Source organism: Dendrobates tinctorius, unplaced genomic scaffold, assembly GCF_039654945.1.
Source record: "Dendrobates tinctorius isolate UK_male_01 unplaced genomic scaffold, ASM3965494v1 ptg000060l, whole genome shotgun sequence".
Classification (NCBI taxonomy): Eukaryota; Metazoa; Chordata; class Amphibia; order Anura; family Dendrobatidae; genus Dendrobates; species Dendrobates tinctorius.
Genome location: NW_027361728.1, coordinates 3,844,738 through 3,857,385, shown reverse-complemented (window position 1 = coordinate 3,857,385; position 12,648 = coordinate 3,844,738). Strand labels below are relative to the sequence as shown.

At 48.6% G+C, this 12,648-nt stretch overlaps 1 protein-coding gene across 2 annotated transcripts in view; it reads left to right on the top strand.

Annotated features, from left to right (window-relative positions):
• LOC141092474 (probable cation-transporting ATPase 13A4) overlaps positions 1-12,648 on the top strand; it is a 576,817-nt gene that overhangs the window by 539,514 nt on the left and 24,655 nt on the right. Inside the window, exon 29 of one of the 2 annotated variants that reach the window (XR_012232812.1) lies at positions 4,322-4,493. The exons of the other annotated variant lie outside the window; for it this stretch is intronic. The gene's annotated coding sequence lies outside the window, so the exon portion shown is untranslated. The remainder of the gene's footprint in view (positions 1-4,321; positions 4,494-12,648) is intronic. 2 annotated transcript variants of the gene reach the window in all.

Here is a 12,648-nt window from a genome sequence, read left to right as displayed (position 1 = left end):
TGTTTGCAACCAACCAATGTATATGGATACGGATGGATGCACACTAATAGGAGAATTAATGAAAAATGAGCTGCAATAAAAGAAAAATATGTGTGAGGCAGTGACGCACGCTGAGCAGCCTACAACCAGATGTGGCTGCAGGACACACTATAGCGTGAGCTGCACTCACACAGAGACCTCTCAGACAGCTGTGAACAGTGCAGATAACTGGGCACTAGCACTGAAATGTTGCAGAAAGGCTCCGCTGTCTACTCCTATAGTGTTTGCAACCAATGTATATGGATACGGATGGATGCACACTAATAGGAGAATTAATGAAAAATGAGCAGCAATAAAAGAAAAATATGTATGAGGCAGTGACGCACGCTGAGTGGCCTACAACCAGACGTGACTGCAGGACACACTACACAGCATGAGATGCACTCACACAGACCTTGCAGACAGCTGTGAACAGTGCTGCAAGGCAAAAGAAAGCTACACTGATTGATAATGTAGCCTGGGTAAAGCACAATATTATTATGAAAATCGCTATCTCTAACTGTCCCTCAGAGTCTTGAACAGCAACCTGTCCCTAACTGAATTCACAGCAGAGTGAACCCGAAATGGCGGCGGCGGCTTTTATACTGCATCATGACATCATTTCAACAGCCAATCACAGCCATGCCTTTAGTTAACATGCCTACATGCCTAACAGGATGTGCCCACACTTCTGAGGATTGTCATTGGCTGAATCAAATCAAACTGGCTCATAGCATTATGGGAACTTCCGATTCCGGTATTCGATATGCAAAAAGTATCGGAACTCAGTATCTGAATTCCGATACCGCGAATATCAGCCGATACCCAATATTTGCAGTATCGGAATGCTCAACACTAGAGATGAGTAAACCTTTCAAGGTTCGGATTCACCGAACTGACCACCATTTGATAAATGGTTCGACGAACGTACCCGAACCCCATTACATTTAATGGGAGGCAAAATCAAACCAAAACCAAATTTTTGCTCATTCTTCTTTGCAAACTAGCTGTCACATACAGTGTAGGACAAACTAAGGGAGGGGGGAGAGGAGGTTCCTAGGCAGATCTAAAGTCACCCTGTCTGCCCTAAATGTCCCCAAATAGGTTCTGCACCTGTCACCGAGCAGGAACCTAATCCCTGTTTGATCCTGGCAATAAGCCCTGCTTAGGGAAAGACGGGGTGGGCATTAGTCAATCCTTACTACCACTAAAAACAGAAGGGATAGATAAACAAGGGGAACACTTACCTTGAATAGACTCAGAGATGTAACACAGACATCATCCAGCAACACCAAAGAGTAAAAGAGCTGACTGCTATATCTCCAAGCCTCAACAGGAAAAAGTGGAAATATCTCCGGTGATTCCCAGCAGCAAGAAGGGAGTCTATAAACAACCCATTTCAGATGTGTCAATTAGAGCTGGAGAAAGGATGCCACTGGGTCAAAGAGTCAGAAGGGTTAAGAAGGTGTCTGCAAAGCAAAACAAAGAGACCTTCTGCAGCTAGATGCAGTGTGACTGTCTGCAGCTTCTGACATACTTGTGACAGTACCCCCCCCTTCTACGAGTGACCTCCAGACACTCAGCACCAGGTTTCTCAGAATAAGAGGTGTGAAATGAATGAACCAGTCTTGGGGGAGTTCACCTCTGATGCTGAGACCCACATCCTTTCCTCTGGGTCATAACCCTTCAAGTGTAGCAAGTATTGTAGGGAATGGCGTTGATGGTGAGAATCTACAATCCTCGAAATCTGAAACTCAAGAATTCCATCAACCATTACTGGGGTGGCGGAAGGGGTGAGGGCTCAAGAGGTTCCATATAATTCTTGAGCAAAGACCTATGGAAAACATTGTGGATCTTTATAGCCTGAGGTAGCTCAAGAAGAAATGCTGCTGGATTTATGATGGAGGTTTAAAATAAAATTTTTTTATTAGGACCAAAAAATCTAGGTCCCAACTTCCAGGAAGGAACCTTCAGCCTGATATTAATGGTAGACAACCACACAAAGTCATTCACATTCAGGTCCAGACCTGACAAACGTTTTCTGTCAGCGATACATTTGTAATTGCCTCCCATAATCTTAAAATTATTCAGAACCCCCTGCCACACTGAAGAGAGCGACGAAGCAAAATGTTCCTCTTTCAGAACTCCCGAAGCCCTTGCCCCAGGGGTGGGATTCAGCGGGTTCTCCCCGGTTCGGTGGAACCAGTTGTTAAAAAAGCAGCCGGTTCCCCGAACCGGGGAGATCTAGAGCCGCGATCCGGTCCTCTGATGTCCTGGCGCTGCCTGGAGGCAAGGAGCAGAGGAGGACTCTTGCTCTGCTTCCCGCCGGATACCGCGCGCATTGATATGTGACGACGCATGCTGCTGCTCTGTCTGCTGACTAGTACTGGACAGAGCACAGCAGTCAGCACACCCCGGCGGCCCCCGCTGTCCGCGCACTGATTCCTGAGGCTGCCCAGTGAGCTGAGCCTGGACAGGACACTAGTCTGTGTGTGGTGGCCCGCCGCCCGCCTGCCTCACCTCACAACTTCAGCCTGTGTATGGTACGCAGGCCAACACCAGGTCAGTTACTGTATATGTGCAGTGCTACTGCTTATTGGGCGCCTGTGCTGTGCTGCCTACTAGGGACCTGTGCCTGCCTATTGAGGACCTGTGCCTGCCTATTAGGGACCTGTGCCTGCCTATTAGGGACCTGTACCTGCCTATTAGGGACCTGTGCCTGCCTATTTGGGACCTGTTCTGCCTATTAGGGACCTGTGCCTGCCTATTGAGGACCTGTACTGCCTATTAGGGACCTGTGTCTGCCTATTAGGGACCTGTGCCTGCCTATTTGGGACCTGTGCCTGCCTATTAGGGACCTGTGCTGCCTATAGGGAACAATGCTGCCTATTGGGGACCTGTGCTGCCTATTGGGGACCTACGCTGCCTATTGGGGACCTGCACTGCCTATTGGGGACCTATGCTGCCTATTGGGGAACAATGCTGTATATTGGGGAACAATGCTGTCTATTAGGGACCTGCACTGCCTATTGGGGAACAATGCTGCCTATTGGGGACCTGTGCTGTCTGTTGGGGACCTGTGCTGTCTATTGGGGAACAATGCTGTCTATTGGGGACCTGTGCTGCCTATTGGGGAACAATGCTGCCTATTGGGGAACAATGCTGTCTATTGGGGACCTGCACTGCCTATTGGGGAACAATGCTGCCTATTGGGGACCTGTGCCTGCCTATTGGGGACCTGTGCCTGCCTATTGGGGAACAATGCTGCCTATTGGGGACCTGTGCTGCCTATTGGGGAACAATGCTGCCTAATGGGGACCTGTGCTGCATATTGGGGAACAATGCTGTCTATTGGGGACTTGTGCTGCCTATTGGGGAACAATGCTGCCTATTGGGGACCTGTGCTGCCTATTGGGGACCTGCACTGCCTATTGGGGACCTATGCTGCCTATTGGGGAACAATGCTGTCTATTGGGGAATAATGCTGTCTATTGGGGACCTGCACTGCCTATTGGGGAACAATGCTGCCTATTGGGGACCTGTGCTGTCTATTGGGGAACAATGCTGTCTATTGGGGACCTGTGCTGCCTATTGGGGAACAATGCTGCCTATTGGGGAACAATGCTGTCTATTGGTGACCTGCACTCCCTATTGGGGAACAATGCTGCCTATTGGGGACCAATGCTGCCTATTGGGGACCTGTGCCTGCCTATTGGGGACCTGTGCCTGCCTATTGGGGAACAATGCTGCCTATTGGGGACCTGTGCTGCCTATTGGGGAACAATACTGCCTATTGGGGACCTGTGCTGCATATTGGGGAACAATGCTGCCTACTGTGGACCTGTGCTGCCTACTGTGGACCTGTGCTGCCTTTTGGGGACCTGTGCTGCCTATTGGGGACCTGTGCTGCCTATAGGCAACAGCTCCTTGACTGCGCCCCTACTTGTATATGTTTGATGAAAAGGTGCATGTAAATGGGTGTGGCGTAATAATGGGTATGGCTTAATAATGGGTGTGGCTTAAAATGGGTGTGGCTTTCCTACACACAAACACAGAACCTTTTGTTAAAAATTTGAATCCCACTACTGCCTTGCCCCACTAAAAGTATAAAAGTACCAAACTGCGAATGGTAACCATATGCAAAGAAGAATTGTGACATACCAGTAGATTCTTGATGATGATTATTGATAGCAAATTCTGCCAACGGTAAGTTAGATGCCAAATCCTTCTGATTTTTGTAGACAAAACATCTGAGGTAGGTGACCAAATTTTGGTTAATGCACTTGGTCTGTCCATTCGACAGGGGATGGAAGGCAGAGGAAAAGGACAGCTTCACCTCCAGTTGAGAACAGAATGTGCTCCAGAACTTGGAAACAAACTGGTTCCCCCAATCTGACACCATATCGGAGGGAACCCTGTGTAGCTTTACAATCTCATTTATAAACACCTGAGCAAGAGTCTTGCCATTTGGAAGTGTAAGTAATGCAACAATATGAACTATTTTACTGAACCTATCTACAACCACTAAAACCACAGTCTTGACTGCAGATACCGGTAGGTAAGTAATAAAATCCATGGACAAGTGTGCTCATGGTCTACTAGGTATAGGTAGTGGAAGAAGAGTACCAGACAGACAGGTATGTGATACTACAAGCAGTTACTTGTTCAACCACATTCTGATGCAACCCCGGCCACAAAAAAAGATGAGAAAGGAGGTTCACAGTTGCTTTACCACCTGGATGACCAGCAAGCACAGAGTTGTGATGTTCCCCAATTACTTTGAGGCACAGATTTGATGGCATAAAAAACCTTCCTAGAAGGCAGGAGACCGGGGCATCCCCCTGAGTCTCCAACACCTCACCCTCCAGCTCAGGGTACAATGACGAAATGACAACCCACATCTGCAAAATTGAACAGAGTCCCTGTGAAGAAACCAGATTTTATCTTAATTTCCCAGATGTTAGGGTTGGCGGATCACACCAAATATAAATAATGATAAATTGCAATCGTAACCTGGAGTCCACCATGCAGAGATGTTAAACTACTGCTAGTGTGAGCAATGGCGGTGCACACAGTGAGCGAATGCTTGTATTCAGCGAGTTAAAGACACACAGAGAAAATAAATAGTAGAGTTCCAGGCCCTGTTACTCCACAGATAGAAACAAAACAAATGGGTACAAAGTAAGTCCTGTTAAGATTCACATGACAAAGCACGTGGACAGAACCCACTTGGCAACTGAACCGTGTCAATAGCACACGGTTCTGAAACAGGCACTGTAATAAAGCCCTGACTATGGGTTTGACATGCTCCGTGAAATCCGGATGCTACGCCAAGCACCTAATTGCCCCCGCTGACGCTAGCTGCCTGCCTATCATGTTCAGTCCCAAGACATGGACGAATAGCACACATACAAGCCAAAAGGTAGAGGCTTCATACACATACGTGCAGACAAAGTGGTAGCGTATCCACTCACACACATCAACACAAATGAGCCCCACACAGCTTCTCCCATATGGGGCATGAGCCCCAAACAGCCTCCCTATATACTGCATGAGCCCCAAACAACCTCCCTATACATACTGAGTAAGCCCCAAACAGTCTCCCCCATATGCTGCATGAACCCCATACAGCCTCCCTATATACACTGTATGAGCCCTACACAGCCTCCCTATATAAACTGCATGTTGCCCCCATAGCCTCCACATGTGCAGTATGACGCCCCCATATGCAACACCATGTGCAGCAAGTCACCCCCATATGCAGCATCATTTCACCCCCCATGTGCAGCACCATGTCAACCCCAATTTGCAGCACCATGTAACCCCCATATGCAGTACCATGTCACTCCCTTATGTGCAACACCATGTCACCCCCTCATTATTATTATTTTTATTATTATTTATTGTTATAGCACCATTTATTCCATGGCGCTTTACATGTAAGGAGGAGTATACATAAAAACAAGTACAATAATCTTAAACAATACAAGTCATAACTGGTACAGGAGGAGAGAGGACCCTGCCCGCGAGGGCTCACAATTTTCAAGGGATGGGTGATAATACAGTAGGCGAGGGTAGAGCTGGTCGTGCAGCGGTTTGGTCGATCGGTGGTTACTGCAGGTTGTAGGCTTGTCGGAAGAGGTGGGTCTTCAGGCTCTTTTTGAAGGTTTCGATGGTAGGTGAGAGTCTGATATGTTGTGGTAGAGAGTTCCAGAGTAGGGGTGATGCGCGAGAGAAATCTTGTATGCGATTGTGGGAAGAGGACATAAGAGGGGAGTAGAGAAGGAGATCTTGTGAGGATCGGAGGTTGCGTGTGGGAAAGTACTGGGAGACGAGGTCACAGATGTATGGAGGAGACAGGTTGTGGATGGCTTTGTATGTCATGGTTAGGGTTTTGTAATGGAGTCTCTGGGCAATTGGGAGCCAGTGAAGGGATTGACAGAGGGGAGAAGCTGGGGAATAGCGGGGAGACAGGTGGATTAGTCGGGCAGCAGAGTTTAGAATAGATTGGAGGGGTGCAAGAGTGTTTGAGGGGAGGCCACAGAGCATGAGGTTGCAGTAATCAAGGCGAGAGATGATGAGGGCATGGACTAGGGTTTTTGCAGATTCTTGGGTGAGGAATGAACGGATTCGTGAAATATTTTTGAGTTGAAGTCGGCAGGAAGTGGAAAGGGCTTGGATATGTGGTTTGAAGGAGAGATCAGCGTCAAGGATTACTCCGAGGCAGTGAGCTTGTGGGACTGGGGAGAGTGGGCAGTCATTTACTGTAATTGATAGGTTCGTAGGGGGTGTCACGTGAGATGGGGGAAAGATGATGAATTCTGTTTTGTCCATGTTGAGTTTCAGAAATCTAGCGGAGAAGAAGGATGAAATAGTAGACAGACATTGAGGGATTCTGTTTAGTAGGGAGGTGATATCTGGTCCAGAGATGTAGATCTGTGTGTCATCAGCGTAAAGATGATACTGAAAGCCATGAGATTCTATGAGCTGTCCCAGGCCAAAGGTGTAAATAGAGAACAGCAGGGGCCCAAGGACTGAACCTTGTGGGACTCCGACAGATAGGGGGCGAGGTGAGGAGGTGGTGTGTGAGTGGGAGATGCTGAATGTCCGGTCTGTTAGGTATGATGAGATCCAGGATAGGGCCAAGTCTGTGATGCCGAGGGATGAGAGGGTCTGTAATAATAGGGAATGGTCCACTGTGTCAAAGGCAGCCGACAGGTCCAGGAGGAGGAGGACAGAGTAGTGTCGCTTGCTCTTGGCGGTTAAGAGGTCATTGGTGACCTTAGTAAGGGCAGTTTCAGTGGAGTGGTGTGACCGGAAGCCAGATTGTAAGCGGTCGAAGAGGGAGCAAGAAGAGAGATGGGAGGACAGTTCAAGGTAGACGTGTTGTTCCAGTAGCTTGGAGGCGTAGGGGAGAAGTGATATAGGGCGATATCTAGATACAGAGGATGGGTCAAGAGAGGGCTTTTTGAGGATAGGTGTGATGGAGGCATGTTTAAAGCTTGAGGGGAAAACACCAGTTGTTAGTGATAGGTTGAAGAGATGGGTTAGGGTTGGGATGAAGACTGTGGTGAGGTTTGGTATGAAGTGGGATGGGATCGGGTCGAGTGCACAGGTGGTGAGATGTGATCTTGAGAGTAGAGTGGAGAGACGATCTTCTGTAATGGTGGCGAAGTTGGTTTTGAAGGTGGAGGGCTGGGAAGTCGGGAGGAAGGGCTCTGGGGGTTGTTGACCAAAACTGTCCCTGATGTTATCAATTTTCTGCTTGAAAAATGAGGCAAAGTCTTCAGCTGAGATGAGTGGGGAGGGAGAAGGTGCTGGGGGGCGGAGGAGAGAATTGAAGGTGTTGAATAACTGTTTAGGGTTGTGAGACAGGGAGGATATGAGAGATGAGAAGTAGGTTTGTTTAGCTGTGGCGAGTGTGGTCTTGAAAGTAGTGAGGGACTGTTTGAATGCGATGAAGTGCTCGTTGGAGTGGGATCTTTTCCATCTGCGCTCAGCAGCCCTGGAAGCTCGCATCAGCTCTTTGGTCAGGCTGGTGTGCCAGGGCTGTCTGTTGATTTTGCAAGCTTTGGTATGTGTAAGTGGGGCAGCGGATTCCAAAGCTACAGCTATTGTGGTGTTATATAGAGCAGCAGCATCATCTGCATTGTGTAAGGAACTTATATCTGTGAGAGGGAGGAGGGATTCAGAGAATGAGTGTAGGTCAAGGTGTTTAAGATTCCTGCGAGGGTGTGAAAGTTTGTGGGGTGGGGATTGTAGACATGGAGTGAAGAGGGAAGAGAATGTGAGCAAGTTGTGGTCAGAGAGAGGAAGAGGTGAGTTAGAGAGGTTAGATAGGGAGCAGAGGCGGATGAAGATGAGGTCCAGTGTGTGGCCATCTTTATGGGTGGATTTAGAAGACTATTGAGTGAGGCCGAAGGAGGAAGTGAGAGAAGTTTAGTGGCAGCTGAGAGGGAAGTGTCAATGGGGATGTTGAAGTCACCCATGATGATAGTAGGGATGTCCGCGGAAAGGAAATGAAGTAACCAGGTGGTGAAGTGGTCAAAGAAGGTGGTGGCTGGCCCTGGGGGGCGGTAGATGACAGCCAGTTGGAGGTTGGAGGGGGAGTAGATGCGCACAGAGTGCACCTCAAAGGAAGGGAGGGTAACAGAGGGTGTCAGTGGGATTGGGGTGAAGGAGCAGGTATCTGACAGGAGAAAACCAACTCCTCCACCATGTTTGCTGCTGGGGCGGGGGGTGTGAGAAAGGTGGAAGCCGCCATACGAAAGTGCAGCAGGAGAGGCTGTGTCAGAAGGGGTGAGCCAGGTTTCGGTGATGACGAGGAAGGAAAGTTTGGTAGTAACAAAAAGATCATGGATGTAGGAAAGCTTGTTGCAGACAGAGCGAGCGTTCCACAGAGCTCCTGTTAGTGGGACTGGGGAAGCGGGGGCTGGGTGAATGGGTATAAGGTTGGAGAGGTTACGGAAGGTTGTGATAGAGCGTGGATGGGAGGTAGAAATGACTGTGGGAATTTGGTGAGGAGGACCAGGATTTGGGGAAATATCACCAGCAGTGAGAAGGAGCAGAGAAAGTGTTAGCAGGTGGGAGCAGGAGAGGGAATGAGGGGGCTGTCTGTGTTTGGAGACAGATGATTGTATGGTAAGGAACAGTTTTGAGACGGAGGTGAGGTGGATGGGGAGGATTGAAGAAGAGATGAACAGTTCCTTACTAGCAGTAGGGATTAGGGGAATTAGCAGAAAGTGAAGGATTATAGGGGTGAAAGTGAAAACAAACAGAAACATTGTTTACAGTGACTGTACAGTTACCTTCAGTTCCCTTCTGGTTCAATTCTGGTTTTAATTCTTAAATTAATCTTCACACTTCTAGAACACACTTATAGCAATCACACTGCAGACTGAAGTCTTTATGCAGACTTGTGCTCTGCAATATATGTACAACTAAGTGCAGTCAGGTGTGAAGCAGAGAGGAGTGGTCTCTGCTCTTCTTGGTCAGACAATTAAGAGTGGACCAGATGCATATGATCAAGCCAGAGTAAACAAGGTCATAAATAACACTGGGGTAAGCTGGGGTTAGCTAAAAGGCATACCATGTGAATGCTAGGTGCAGAGGCAAGTCTATGTGCAAAGCTGGGTGATGCACTGTGTGCCCTTCATAGACAGACAGCAGGATGTGCAGTATCATGTCACCCCCTTATGTGCAGCACCATAGCACTCTATCATGTGCAGCACCATGTTGTCACCCCATGTGTGCAGCCCCATGTTGTCACCACATTTGTGAAGCACCATGTTGTCACCCCCATAGCCTACCCATGCCCATCCCAATAGCCCAAACACATAAGAAAAAAAAACACCACATACTCACCTCTTCCCATTCCCTGGCACTGTGCTTCTCTCCCTGCCTCCAGTGTGCGAACTCTCTGGAGTAAACAGCTGACGCAATGATGTCATTTCATCGCATCAGCTGTTTCACATGCTGATTATTGGAGGAAGAGGCCGGAGGCCCCTCCTCCACCAAAGGAGGCACCAGCGCCATGGCTGTACATGGAAATAGCAAGTGGCCAGGCGGGCATCGTGCGGCCCGTGGACCACTGATTTCCAGCCCCACGGCTGTTTCGGTCCTCAGGCCAGACTGAGACAGCCAGAGGGCTGGATGTGGCCTACGGGCTGCACTTTGCCCAGGTCTGCACTAGGCTAATGTCCAGTCAGACAGGACCTTGCCCGTGGACCAATCCAGAGCTGCTAAATCACCAAATCAGCTGACGTCCAACCACCAATGAAAAGATACCACATCTTGGACATGCTCAGTAAGGTGATCTCTGGACTTACTCTCCAGGATGTGTGGCTGCACCTGTATAACATTGGTTACCATAGACTTGGCTGGAGAGCCAGCAGTAACCAAAGGTACACCATGATCCTGAGCTAAGCACAGCAACTGATGGCTATGCTGAGCAGGAGTTGCAGCGGCCAGACCTGAATGGGAGACCGCAGGGCAGGACAGCGCCTGGAATCCATTCCAAAAAGCGGGAGAATCCTGGCGCCTAACACAACCCCCCCAGCAATGTTTGCCACGCCTGAAAGTTGCCACAAACTGGGAGGTATGGATGTGTTTTTGCACACCAGCCGAAGCTCTCCATCGCTCTGACAACACTGAGGTCCTTTTGATATTAGAGAGACCTCCATATTTACAGATATATGCCCCAGAGTGACCCCCCAGCTGAAGATCAGATGGTACCAAGAACCCACCCGAGGGCACCTGGACTTTAAGACACAGAGTATTGCAGAAACTGCCCCATTTCTGTATGCTACCTACTGCCCAATCAATCTGGGAGGAATGGAGGCACTGCCAAGGCAACCCCAGAAGTACCTCATCTATACCCTCAAGAATGAAAAGAAGAGGGATTATCTCCTGATGTTTTGGAGACATAGTGAGATTAAAAAGTATAGTTTGATGGGAAATCAGAGTGGGTAAAACGGAACCATTAGACATCCAAAAGGACATTGACTTAGTAAGCATGACAACTGGAATTGCGTACCATTGGGTGAAGGTAGCAGACATAAAATTGCACTCTGCCCCGGAATCCACGCAAGCCTCAGCATTGAGAGTAATTGACCCAAGCGTTAAAGAAGCCCCAAGGGTCAATTTGAAGGACACATCAACTGGAACCAGTAAGCCTCTCCCTAAAGCCACTGGGCTCTGAGACTCCCTCCAAGGTTTGGGACATTTATTAGCATAATTACCAATCTGCTTGCAGGCAAAACAAGTCGGATGAGGAAGTACTGAGCGGGTGTTAGATTCCGCCTAGGAGATATTCATGGGCTCTACAGGGTCATCGACCAGAGTTGGAGGATTCTTCAGGTTAGCGAAGTACGGAGCTAACAGAATCCCAGATCTACTCTGAGCTCGCCCCAGATCCCGTTCAGCATGCCAGAGATCTATGCAAGTGGACATGGATATTAACTCCTCCAGAGTGAGGGAATTTCTCTAGTGGCCAAAGCATCCCTGACATGATCTGCTAAACCCCTCCAAAAAAATTTGTATCAGAACCTTATCAGGCCTGTCCAAGTCGGTAGCCAGAGGACGAAATTGGAAGACAAATTGGCTGACCATGGGTTGAGCACTGAGTTAATTCCAGGCGTTGGAGTGCAGCATCATGAGTAACTTGCGGCCCCAAAAAGACCTCTTTCAGGGCACCCAAAAACAAAAGACGTTAAGGATCACTTGGTCACCTCGTTCCCATAATGGCGTGGCCCACTCCAACGCCCTTCCTGACAAAAGAGAAATTACGAATCCCACCTTGGTACGCTCAGTTAGGAATCATGCGGCCTGTAACGCCAGGTGAATAGAGCACTGATGAACAAAACCCCTGAAAGCCTTGCTGTCCCCAGAAAATTTGTCGGGCAGGGAAAAATGCGGTACAGATGGAACAAACACTGCGAGCAGCAACCATAGTATCAGCTTTGCTGGTAGCTTGGGCAGCCACTGCGTTAATATCCACAGCTGTAGACGTCCGCTCAAGAGTGCACCTGCTCTCTAGCTGTTGGATATACTGCTTGAGTTGCTGCTCATCCACCATTGCTAGCCCTGGCACTAGTATATTATTAGGGTTGGCAGATCGCACTAATTAAAATAAAGTAATATAGTGCGATCACAACCCGGGGTCCATTGTGCAGAGATGTTAAACTGCTGCTAGAGTGAACAGTGGTGGTGCAAACAGTGAGCAAATGCTCATACTCAACGTGTTAAAGACACACAGAGAAAATAAATAGTAGAGTTCCAGGCCCTGTTGCTCAACAGAGAGGAACGTAACAAACGGGTACAAAGTACTAAGTCCTGTTAAGCATCACAGAACAAAGCACACGGACTGAACCCGCTCTGCAACTGAACCGTGTCAATAGCACACGGTACCGAAACAGGTGCTGTAATAAAGCCCTGACTATGGGTTAGACACTCTACGTGAAATCCGGATGCCTCGCCAAGCGCCAAATTTCCCCCACTGACACTAGCTGCCTGCCTATCATGTTCAGTCCCAAGACATGGACAAATAGCACACGTACAGGCCGAGAGGTAGAGGTTTCACACACATGCATGCAGATAGAGTGGTAGCATATTCACTCACACACACCAACA